At 38.7% G+C, this 13,531-nt stretch overlaps 1 pseudogene; it reads right to left on the minus strand.

Annotated features, from left to right (window-relative positions):
• Positions 1–4,686: 4,686 nt before the first annotated feature.
• On the minus strand, positions 4,687–8,632 carry LOC120292132 (annotated as a pseudogene).
• Between the last annotated feature and the right edge of the window lie 4,899 nt (positions 8,633–13,531).

A 13,531-nucleotide genomic window follows, 5' to 3' on the forward strand; every position in this document is an offset into this window, starting at 1 on the left:
ACTCTTTATTTTTATTTTTAAAAATTAAAAATTAGAGGGCACTAAGCAACGGCCAGCTTCATTTAGGACACTCCAAGAATGACCGACGGTTAGGTAACACTCAACTCACTGAGATCTTTTAGAGAGAGAAATTATAGAGAGAGAAGCTCTGAACTAATATTTCACTTCTAAATGAGAGGGGGAGGAGACCCCTATATATACAAGTACAGGACAAACCGTATCTGTAGATCTCTCTTCGATTTAATGGTGGAGATCGTATCTCCCCAACTACCATCTACCCGTATTCATTACATAAGTGTACAATTACCGTATCGCCCGCCCCTATGAGTCTTCTAGAACACTCGAGAAAACCCTAGCACTTGTATCCGAGGGTCGCTTGTTCCATAGATGAGTTATGGCCATCGTTTAGAACCCTCTTGGATTTGGCTTTCATTCGGGCTGTGACATATGCACAAAATTTGTAATTAAAATTTAATGAAATGAAAACTATACTAAATGAAGATTATAACAGTACTAAAGCAATACATGTTTTCCAAGCTGGACCCCTGAGAAAATAATCTGAGCACCACAAGATTAAGCAAAAAATACCACCACTTCTGCACACACCACAAAATTTTGATCATAAATACAAGAAAGAAGCTACTCCTTGGCATGCAGATTGGGAAAAAGATTGCCTCTTGACTTGATTTATCATGATTGTATTTCTTAGGTTGAAGAACATGACTACAAAAGAAAACTCTCTTTTGGCTGTGGCAACCATTTGTTTCTAAGTTATACTGCGAGATGAGGGTCTTGTGCGTCCATAATACTCCTCTTATCAAGGACGTTCCCAATATGGCTGGATGTTTGCATTTGCTGTGTGGCATGGCCTATGGAATTATCGAGGCCCTGGTGTTGACAGAGGCCAAGTTTCATAATAACATTTTTAACTGAAGCTTCAGCTGCAGCTGCATTGTGCACGCGTTTGGATGATAGAAAAATCGATCTAAATGGACATATATTGCAGTTTTTCTCATCAAACTGTTTCTGTTCCACATTAAAATTAAGGCTTCACAAAAAGAAACTTTGCAAAAGAGGAAGCAGCCATTCATTCCCCCAAAGCACTTGGGGGATGTGGATGCTTTTTGGACTCTTCCCTCATGTATCCTCAGCACCTTCTATCATCACGTCAGACGAAAAAAACTTTGTACTTCTTTACCGCGAACTGGTCACTAGCGATTTAGAAGTAAAATTAGATTAGGCCTATGGGAATGATTAGGTCATTAGCGCATACCGGATTATCGCTTGGAAATTCCATGAAAAAGGAAAAAAAGAAGGAAAAGAAATAAGAGAGGTATTTGCCAAGATACAATCTAGAGGTGAACCTTGAAAGAAAAAATCTTTATTTCACAAGAATATTGAACCATGAAAAGACAAAATCTTCTCCACAGACGTATACATCGGTATGAACGTCCGCAATATGTCCTCTGGGCAAAATCTTTCTTCATATCCCTCTCTGCTTTTAATATTTAACAAATTGAATACAACTCGACAGCATATGGTTTTGCTTCACGGGTTGTTCTGCATAAACGTTGGATTTGCTTTCAAGCAATGGACAGATTACCAAAAGGATGGCACCCAACAATAGCGATTGAGAAAGTTATTGGACCTCCGTGGTCACTTCCAACAATATTTTAAATGGATCATTGGCAATGGGCAGTCGGTTTCATTCTGGTTTGATCTTTGGCATCATGTTGGAAATTGGTGATCCATTTTCAACAAAAATCTAGAAACTACTAGCTTAATGGAGAAGGAATGAGTCGTGCATGCAAGAAAGATGAAGATTCCAAGTTGAACTTGAAGACTCTGTGAAGAAGCATAAAAGAAAAACCTAGAACAAGCTGGGAAAATCTACGTGCATGGGAAACACGTGAAGAAGCCACAAGAAGATCAAGAGAAGGGGCACATAATAAAATAATATTATAGTAGTTGCTGGAGTCTTCAAGAGAGCACGAAGGAACGTGAAACTTGCTAAACTTGGACGTGAAGGAAAAGAAGACAGCCCACAATTATTGACTCCTTAGCCAAGAAGACATGTTGAAGTCAATGGCGGTGGAATTCAGGCGGTGAAGTCCCGGCGGTGGGAGATGTCTATAAATAGGCTTGAATGTTGATCATTTGTGTGTGTGAGGGGAAACCCTCCACCGTGTGTGAGGTCCACCTTGTGTGGGAAAATCCTCCACTGAGAGGTCTTAGACCTCCACTGTATCACTATCAAACTACTTTGTTCTACTAATGAAAATATTTTTCCTAAATATATCATGTCATTTATCCTTCAAATTATCCTACCTTGTCCCTTGTTCATCCTCTACAAAATATACCATACACTTGCACACATCACTAATAAAAAACTATAATTAATACCAAAACTATGCTTCCGCACGAACACATCCAAAATTTTTAACACATCAAAAGGGACCGTTGTACAAGATCTTTTCGTACCAGCAAATTTACCGGACCGGTATCTCTCGCCTAGCCTCGGTGGCGGATGGCTTCACCACCCCTATGGGTTGGTACGTTATAAATATCATGGCCAATTGGGATGATCCCCTCCCGGTGATAAATCAAGAAGATGATCGGATTCAATGGCTTGGCCACCCGACAGGACAGTTCTCTATAGCCTCAGCTTGGGAGTTGATTCGCCCAAAGAGTAACTCGGTCCCTTGGTACTCCTTTATTTGGAGTCCTTCTCTTCCTCCACGGTATTAGACACTTCTGTGGCTCATTACTCGCAACCGGCTGCCTACTCAGGTCTTACTTATCTCCTACGCTAGAATTGCAAATGCTAATTGCCCCTTCTGTTTATGTAGACCAGATTCTGTGGACCACTTATTTTTTTGCCTGTCGAGTTTCAAGTAATCTCGTTTCCTTTTGGGCGGCCAAATTCAACCTATCTTGGCGAAACAAGCCTTGGATGGATAATCTTGCATGGGCAACTAGGATGTTTGTAGATGATAGCTTCTTCCAATCTATGGCTCGCTTCAGCTTTGGCACTCTTTGTTACATTATTTGGAAAGAGCGCAATAATATGTTATTTCGCAATTAGGCCCTCTTTATCCTGGCGATGAAGATACACCTTCAAAAGGCTATTAAAGATAAGGCGTTGACCTTTAAGCGTGTTCCGGACAACCACAATAATAGAAGGCTACTACGGAGCTGGATCTACATCCTTCTAGGTTCTTTCTAGTGTTTGTTTGTTAGTCTTTTCTTTCTTGTCTTGTTCTTTTAGTAGTTCTTTCTTTCCTTGGGATCCCATGGCACCCTTACACTCTCTTTGATGACTGTCTTCCTGAGTGTTTGTCTCATGTTTGGTGCCGGTTATCCTTCCTTGTATTCTTTTGGCAAAATCAATATGATTCGTACTTTTACCCCAAAAAAAAAAAAAAAAAAAAAAACAATAGTGATTGAACTTTGTCTAGGTTGGAGGGCAGACGAGCAATGCGACGATCATAGACCAGAAGGTCCTGAACGAGTCCCTCAACGAGATCAACCGGGCCCTCCTCAACGCCGACACTCCAGCTCGTCCACAACATACAGAACAACATCAAGCGCATTGTCAACTTCAACGACCTCGCCACCGGGCACAACGAGCGCAGGATCATCCAGCAGGTACGCATTTTTATTTTATTTTATTTTATTTTTTTGGATTGAGTTATCTATAAGCTATCTGCTCGGGTCAAGCTCAGAAGAGGCTCGGGGAAGAAAAGGGATGCTTCCTTCCTTCCTTCCTTCCCCACGGTCCTGCATGTTCTTTTTCTCGTTTCTATCTATTTTGCGAGAAAAAGAGAAATAATATATACACCAATTATCATAAAATTTGTCTTATAAGTGCCATTGATAGTACTCCCACTTGATAGTACCCCAAAATCTCTAATTATGAATGCATTTCATTAGCGAAAAATAACTGATTTAAAAAATATTTTTCAAAAAAAAAAATCACTAATGTTGTTTAAAAGAAAAGAAGAATGAACAAAGAAAATTTCCATTATTCACGAAATTATTTAAACACAAATTATTGTCAATCATATAACATTTTTTTATGATTATAATTTCAAGTGATACAATTGGTTACTTTTAACTCATTTATTTTTTGTGAAACAAACGAACTTAACATAAGAGCTTCGCTTTGAAGTGGATATAGAACTTTTCGTCCCCAATATTGACAACCTTGGTACCGATTATAAGTGTATCCACTTTGATTTCAAATTTTAGGAAGATTGGATGTTGTTACTAATTCATGATTTGAAACGTACAGAGTCAAAATCTCATTTTGGATTCCGCAAGAATTTTTATGAAAGCCTTTCATTTGCTTCTTTTCGCTGGAAGATTTATTTTCCTAGAATGTATCCTTATTTTTTGCCTAATTCTTCTTCGGATGATCAATTCGACCTTTGATAAAAAAAAGGTATACCTTGGTTATATTTCATATCTTTAACAAGTTTAGTAATAAACATATTGGTTTTATTGTTCCAATGGAGAGAAGAACTTATGATTAACTTTTCAGGAAATTTCCAAATGAAGAATTTCAACAAAATTTTTCAATTTCTTATTCTACTATGCTCAACTCGAGTTTCTTCTATTCGTATCAACAGCTTCTATCAAAACCTAATTGGTTACAATTGAACAATGCACTTAACAAATCAGCCATTATGAATCGCCACCTCCGAACATGCCCATCATATCCTACGCAGTACCCATTTACTTCATCAAGTTCCGCAAACCGCCTCTGCCACCGATCTGCTTTAGCATCTGAGGTGGGAGAACTCCGCTCACGTGTTGTGCATTCAGGTTTCGAGACCGTGTATTCATATCGCACCTCCTCATCGGGATCTTAAGTCCCTTCATTTTGCTCCAAATCTTTGCAAGCCGCTTATACTCTTCCAACATTTCCATGACTTCACTGATGTCGCAACCAGAACCCCTTGCTACCCGCATACTTCTCGATTCATTCATGATCTTTGCATTCGGACTGTCTAGCTCTGGAACAAATCGAACTTGTATAATCAGGCTCAGAGGCAAGGATTTGAACTTAAGACCTTCGCTGCAACCATAAGACACGATAATAAACAGCTAAACTACATATGACAGCATGACTTGCCTTCGTTTGTCATTGAGTCCATCATGGTCATGTATCTTTTGATCTTCGCCTGGCTTTCTACCTCTTGATCCTTCGGCATCAATTCAGAACTTAATCCCGGTAGCATGGAAAAGACCTTGATTCAAGAGAAGCAAACCATTGGCCTAGGTCATTATCGACTGATCTCGACACATGTTTTGTGCATTCTCATGCATGCATGGGCATAAACGCATGGGGTGACAAGATAAAGCGTCATATCCACTGGTGGAAGAAATACAAACCTGGCCTATTGGACCCATTTTTTGAATGTTCTGAAGATATTCATACATGATTCTCAAGGTAATGTTCCCTTCAGAAAGCTTCCGTAAAAGCTCAGGCTGCTGATCTTCAGGCACCACTTCGTGGATTTTGTCCATAAACCCAGACCAGTCGCCCATACCTACGTTGAAAAATAGTTTCCCCCAAAATATCAAATCACTAAAAAAAGGCATCTCACACTCATACATATCAAAAAGACGCATCGAAAGGCAGTACCCAAATGAAACTACCTACCTAATAGCCGGCTAACAAAAGGCTTAACATCAAACACCTCAGACTCATCCATATGCTCTCCAGTACCTATAAAGATCACGGGACTTTTCGTTGCCGCAACACTGCACCCGTAAACAAATAAACTCAGACCAAAGCAACATACGCAAGCATTTTTATATTCCAAAGTATCGTAAGTTAAGTAACCTTCGACGGGTAAAACTTATCCATGCTGGATTCCCAGCTATTTTTTTTCTATAGAGAATATTTCTCCTTCTGTCACCCGGAAATAATAATCACTTTCGATTACAACAAGTATAAATGTTTATTTATGTTATCTTTCACCTAAACTGACGTATATTAACAATCCTGTAAAGTATGAAGATCTAACAATTAGAATCCAACGAAGAATATAACTAGTGATATTCATTCAGGAGCTATAATTCAGAATAGGGTCATAGCTGCCACCATTTAAAGAAAAACACACACACACACACGACATATATATGGGAATGCAAGATAGCAGCAGTCTACTCCAAAGACTCGTATTGCAACCGTATGCAAACATTTTGTCCGTGAATCCACTCTATTACCCCATTCAAATACTCAAATACTAGAAAACCACTTCAAAGGTGGGGACTGTGAAGAGGGAAATATGGAAAATGAAATGGCATGTCTCTGACTTAACCAAAATAACACTTACGCACTAAGAGCACCACCACCCTTCGCATGACCATCCATCTTAGTCACAATAACAGCCCCAACAGGAACACTTTGCTTGAATGCCAGTGCTTGATCAAATGCAGCTTGACCAATGCTACTGTCCATAACAAATACGATGAGATCTGGTTTCTGCAGCATATCATGCAACATGTTAAAATCTTAAAGAAGCAGAGATCCAATGGAAAATGCCCAAAAGGATCATATGCTACCGTTGCCTCAGAAACTTGACGCATTTCTTCAAAAAGAGCAGCCTCCTGTTTGTGACGCCCACTTGTGTCAACAATTATGAGTTCACGATTTTCCTTTTTAAATGTTTCCACACCTTCAAAGCAATTTTCGCAGGATCCAATTCCGTGTAACTGTCACACAACTTGTATCATTTGATGGCCAAGAAATTGCATCGAAACATGACAGTCCTAAATGTTCAGCTCTGTGATCCTGCTCGTGAGTAAATGAAAAATAAACCAATCGACATGAGAAAGAATTTATGCATGATGAAAACACGTGCACATGGAGACATCAAGTTTACTTTTACAAAATCTGACCGTCCTACTCATTTTGTTTGAGGAACTAGGTGTCTGCAAACAGGAGCAGAACAAAAATAAAATGCAATGCATGAAAGAAAGTACCTGCCATAAAATGGAATTTTAGCTTTGGTGGCGTTCTGCTTCAACTGATCAAAGGCGCCAGCTCTAAAAGTATCAGCACAGACAAGAGCTGGCTTCCAACCTTTCCTTTGATGATAATATGCATACTTGGTACACGTCGTGGTCTTACCAGATCCTGCCACAATAATGCGTACTTGAAAACTCTATTCACACATCAAAGCATAAACAGTACATAAAGCCTCCAAGCAAACTGTAACCACTAGAAGAGAATGCACGGATGTAACAATGGATAATCCATATCCCAAGTAGCTAGATTCACAAACATCAACTCAAGTCAAAGGAGATCTATAAGCACCTTGTAAACCAACAAACATAACGACACTTGTCTTTCCTTTCTAAGGAGTAAAGGAAGGCGTCCCCGGATCCAACATGTTGCATAGCTCATTAAATATGGCCTGAAACAAAAGTACCCACAAGCGAACCGCATGAGTACTTCTTGATCACATTCAGACGGGGATGAGACACAAAAGTATGACAAACGGTGCCAGTGACAGATATGTCCTTAAAATATGACCAAAAAGATCAAATAACACAATACACACATCTCCGGGATATTCCACCCATTCCCGAAACACGAGAAGGTACATGGAATAGAGCTATGCTGAAAGCGAAGATCATATCAATACCAAACATAAGAACTAGCATTTACAGTCACATTAATGTCTTGAGGAGCTGAAATTCTTCCAAACGAGACGCCCCTTGGAATAACACATTATTTTTATCCCCATATAGCAAATCAAAATTAACCACATATCTAGAAAGTAAAGTAGGACATTTCCTAATCAAAGCTTCATATCAAGGCACTTTTTTTTCAGCACGAGACCCTATCGAATTGGAGTCCAAAATCTAAAACATCCTCAAAATTGACAATTTCCTGAAGGAACAAAATTAATATTTTCCCTACTTCGATGAAAGAAAAATTTCATTACGATTGCTAATTTTCACAGTGAGATATGTTGAATTTTCTAATAACACTGAGCTCATAACAATATGTCAACATAGGCATACCAATAACTCATATCATGAAGCACCTTCCTACGCATTGCGGTTGAAATATTTTAGGAACCCAATCCAAAATATAGAATTCATCAAATTATATGCAAATTATTCAGCAAAAGTTCATCAAAAGCCCGGGCGAATTCACGTACGGCTTATAACCTTCTTTTTCTTTATGATGACATGCAGACTCGGTACACGTCGTGGTCTTACCCTATCCCGTCATAATAATGCATGCTTGAAACTCTATTCACACATCAAAAGAAAGGTTGGACTCCAGATCAATCCAAAAGAACAAGGAAAAAAGAAACAAAAGAAAGAACACGTACCTGCTGGATGATCCTGCGCTTGTTATGGCCGGCAGCGAGGTCGTCGAAGTTGACGATGCGCTTGACGTTGTTATGCATGTCGCGGACGAGCTGGAACCGGACGTCGGCATTGAGGAGGGCCCGGTTGATCTCGTTGAGGCACTCGTTCAGGACCTTCTGGTCTACCAACGTCGCGTTGCTCATCTGCCGTATCGCGCGGGTTATGGTCCCGCCTAACTGGGCCAACACCATCTTCGCCCGCTCGCGCAGCTGGAGGGAAACGAGGACGAAGGAAGACGGACACGAAGAAGCCGACCGCGATGAAAGAATCCCAAGACTCTCAGGACGGGGATTAGAGAGAGAGAGAGAGGAATGGGGATTCGAGAGGTTCTTATCTCTCAAGAATCAAGATATATTCTCTTTCTAGGGCTAGAGGAGGAGGAAGCCTTGATTTGTTTTCTATAGAGATGATTTGTTTTTTGAAGTGTTTTCAATTAATCATAAGAACACGATAAGTCGCCCCTTGTTTGGGGAATTTTCCCTCGGGAGTGGGTTCAGTTGATGGGCCTCAAATGGGCTGCGTTTTGGGCTCGAGTCGGAATGAATCCATGGGTTAATATGTAATTTGGGCCTGTCGTACTTGTGCGAGCACAAAAAAAGCAAAATTGAGACGAAATTTCAAATAAGGGTTCTAAAATAATTTTTATTTCTCAAATAAGGATTCGAAGTTCGTCTTTTCAAATAAGAACATAAAATGGATCTTGTTTCAAATAAAGCCTGAAGTTGATTTTGTTTCAAACAAAGACATGTAGTGGCTATGTCGGTCTCGTAAAAAAAAAAAAAAAAAAAAAAAAAACTAACCTCACTAGCTAATCAAGAGTATTTTCTTCATTTACTTTCTTCCTTTTTTTTTTCTTCTTTTTCCTTTTTATATTTTTTTTTCCATAAAAAGACAAACTAAAAGAAATAAAAATAAAAATACAAGAGGAATGGTTAGCAACCAGCCCTCCCTCAACTTTGGTCGTCGCCCCATTGTCGAGTGCGACCTTGGGTGAGGGCCAACAAAACTCCCCCAATTTAGGGAGAGGGTCGCAGCCCTCACTGAAGCACCACCATTGGCCATGCCGACGGCCTACCGGTGAGGGGTCAAGTCCTCCTTTAAGATTAACATAGCCTTCATTTGAAATAAGGTCTATTTCAAGACATTTTTTGAGAAAATAAAGTCACTTTAGGCCACTATTTTATACAATGTTCATTTCAAATCCTTATTTAAGAAATTGAGGATATATCGGGTTCTTATTTAGAAGTTTCCTCAAAACCGATAATGTATTCAACGTGTTATATCCATTGAATTCAGTATGAATGAATTCTTCATTTGCGTGAGAAATTTACCATTAGCCGATGTCAAATGCAACATAATTGAAACTTAATGTTGGCTCAAACCCTCGAATTGCAAATCGAAAACCGAGGACTAGCGCTTTCCAACTTATGAACTTCGAGCAATGGAACGGAATACAGAGATGATGTAAAGAATTCTGGCATGTATACACCCTCCGGGGTGACATATAGACAAACCATCAATCAATGTATCGCTTGCATTGGATTAGGTTCCTCCCATACATCGAGCCTAAGGTGAAGAAGGCACCTGTCCAAATCAAAGACGAAACAATATATCAAGATTCACAATAATCACATCTACGAAATCGATTCTAGACTTAATGGGTAATTGACGGTTTTCCATTTAAACTTGAGGCTCGCTTGTGGCAAGCAATCGGCCTTGGCAAGAGGAGAGAGGGAGAGAGAGAGGGAGAGAGAGAGAGAGAGAGAGGTATCCAATACCCAATAACTCATACAAGGTTCATGATGACTTGACAAATATCCAAAAGTTAATAAAAGTTATTGGGAGGGGTTTTGGTTCTAAAACATTTTGTAGCATCCGAATGTGTTTTTAAAACTTAAGTCAACCCATTTATTATCCACACCATTAGACATGGGTTCCAAACTCATTTTTCCATTTCCGATGATGACTTTCTGGCCACATCAGTATTTTAAGGCATTTTTACTATAGAAAGTTTATTCCAACGATATAAATATATATTTATATATTTCTTTGGACTTTATCATTTTAAACTCATTTATAATAAATTTATTGAATACAAGTAACCCATTTAATGACTCAACCTATCAAATATGGGTTATATAAGTTAAGAAATGGGTCTTCGACCCATTTTGACAAGTTTAGCGGTGAGTTGAAATTTTGTTTCACAAAAGTAAGGCCTTCTCATGTCTTATTTGATTCATAATCGACTTAGAAAATTTAGTGGCAACTCTCTTGTCATGATAATTAAACCAAAAATACAAGAAGTCAAATTGTGATCGATAGAGTCCGTACAACACATAAGTGCTTCCTTCCTTATTTGCGCTCATGAATACAAGATCTTCTAAATTTTTTAATATATATTATTTATATCTTTTTTAAATTTCATTTAGTATTTTTTTGTGTGTCTTTTCTTTGGATTTTCCTTATTTCTGAATTTTTTAATATAATAATATTTATTAAATATATTTCAAAATTTTTTTTTCTTAAGCACATTAGATGAAAGCTATACTTAACAGCAAATGGAGGTGGCAAAACGGTTTTAGAACCCATATTCTAACTCATATTTGGTTGTCTCATGTCGAACTCCTCCCAATAACTTTTGGATATTTGTCAAGTCATCCCGAACCCTATATGATTTTATAAAATGGTATATTGAATTTATCTCACTTGAATTATGGGGTACCCATCGGATACCACATAAGGTTATTATTTTCCCTAGACATAGTTTTCTAATAAAAAGAACTAACTAAGACAAAGTAGGTAGTAAACTATCTCAAGTATACATCCACAATCATGGAAACCTAAATAATATGGATTCCTGAATTTGAAATCTCATATAAATTTTTTCCCTCAGTTGAGATTTCTTTTCCCTCTTGACTTTACTTATCATGATTGTATTTCTCAGGTTGAAGAACATGATTACAAAGAGAACTCTCTTTTGGCTGTGGCTACCATTTGTTTCTAAGTTATACTGCGATGAGGGTCTTGTGCATCCGTAATACTCCTCTTATCAAAGACGTTCTCGATATGGCTGGATGTTTGCATTTGCTGTGTGGCATGGCCTCTGGATTATCGAGGCCTTGGTGTTGATAGAGGCCATGTTTCATCAATAAAATTTTTAACTGAAGCTTCAGCTACATCGTGCAGAAAAATCAATCTAAATGGACATATATTGCAGTTTTTCTCATCAAACTGTTTTTGTTCCACATTAAAATTAAGGCTTCACAAAAAGAAACTTTGCAAAAGAGGAAGCAGCCAGGTTCAGCTTCATTCCCCAAAGCACCTGGGAATGTGGATGCTTTTTGGATTCTTCCCTCATGTATCCTCAGCACCTTCTATCATCACGCCAGACAAAAAGATCTTTGTACCTTCTTTGCTGCGAACTGGTCACTAGCGATTTAGAAGTAGAATTAGATTAGGCTTATGGGATGATTAGGTCATTAGTGCATACCAGATTATCGCTTGGAAATTCCACGAAAGAGGAAAAAAAAAAAAAAAAAGAAATAAGAGAGGCATTTGCCATATACAACTTGAAAGGCAAAATCTTTATTTCACAAGAATATTGAACCATGAAAAGACAAAATCTTTTCCATGGACCTCGCGAAGCACTAAAACAAGATGAAACAAATGAGAAAAGTGAAAAGCATTCTCCTCCTAATTGGTTGCCTCCTCCTCCTCCTCTTCCTCCTCTTCTTCCCTCCTCTTCTTCCTCTTCCTCCTGCTGCTATTATAGCGGGTCAAATGAGGACTCTCCTGGCCATATGTTCCGCCCGTGACCTCTATTCTCAACCACGGTATTGGTATTATCTCGCTCCAACAATTCTCTGAACTCCAGTGACCATTCCTCCTCATCACCACTTTCATCGTCATTACTTTCCATGCCAAGGATCAGCCATACAGCTGCGTAAATGAGGATCGCAGGAAACTCCTCATGGTGAAAAATATACATCAGTATGAACGTCCACAATATCTCTCAGGGCCAAGAATCTCTCCATTATATCTCCCTATCAATTCTTGATAGGGTCTCACTGTCACATCATCATCATCAAGACCACGAGTGTGTTGTTCCTCTGCCTCGATATCTACCCTTGTCGTTTGCTCAACGCCCGGTACACTCGGAAGTTCTTGAGGCGTTTGCGACTCGCCCGTGACTACTACATAGTCACTTTGCCATTGGCGCGACCGCCAGCTATTCTTGAAAATCAGTTGAATGAAGTTTTGCTTTTCATTAACAGCTTGTTCTCAGACGTTGAAGTCGGTAATCAGTTATAAACAATAAGAGAAAAAGACATCATATTATATTTTTACACATTTTCGAAAGGATGATCCGAAACAGGCGAAGAGAGACTGCTTGTGTCTTCCTCGACTATTTCTATATCGAAAACTAGGCACGCGCCACAAGTTTCGTTTAGGACACCCGATGAATTTTGTATCGGATTTGTTTATATCTATTTTACATTCAGTAAATTCCATTAGTATGTAATAATGTCATTTGTCAATGATTCACAAAATAGATAAAGAAAAGAAAACGAGATGCACTCTTTATTTTTTTTAAAAAAAAATTGAAAATGAGAGCACTGAACAGCTTCATTTAGGACACACCAAGGAACAACTGACGGTTAGGTCGACTCTGTTGCCACAAAACTAAATGACATGAAAATTATCTTAGTTAATATCCATGTGTCATTGGCCGTCGATCTAGCGTAACGATATTTTAGAGAAAAAAGTTCTGAACTTGTATTTCAGTTTTGAATGAGATGATACAAAGTGGGGGAGGAGACCCTATATATACAAGTATAGGACAAATCGTATCCGTAGATTTCTTCTCAATCTAATAGTGGAGATCGTATCTCCCCAACTACCATATACCCACATTTATTACATGTGTGTACAATTACTGTATCGCCCATCCTAGGGTATTCTAGAAGACTCAAGAAAACCCTAGGACTTTGGGAATACAAGCCAAGGGTCATTTGTTCCACGGATGGGTCATGGCCGTTGTTTAGAACCCACTAGGCTTTCCTTCGGGCCGTGACACATGCACAAAATTCGTAATTAAAATTTAATGAAATGAAAACTATACCAAATGAAG

The sequence above is a fragment of the Eucalyptus grandis genome, chromosome 3 (genome assembly GCF_016545825.1).
Source record: "Eucalyptus grandis isolate ANBG69807.140 chromosome 3, ASM1654582v1, whole genome shotgun sequence".
Lineage (NCBI taxonomy): Eukaryota > Viridiplantae > Streptophyta > Magnoliopsida > Myrtales > Myrtaceae > Eucalyptus > Eucalyptus grandis.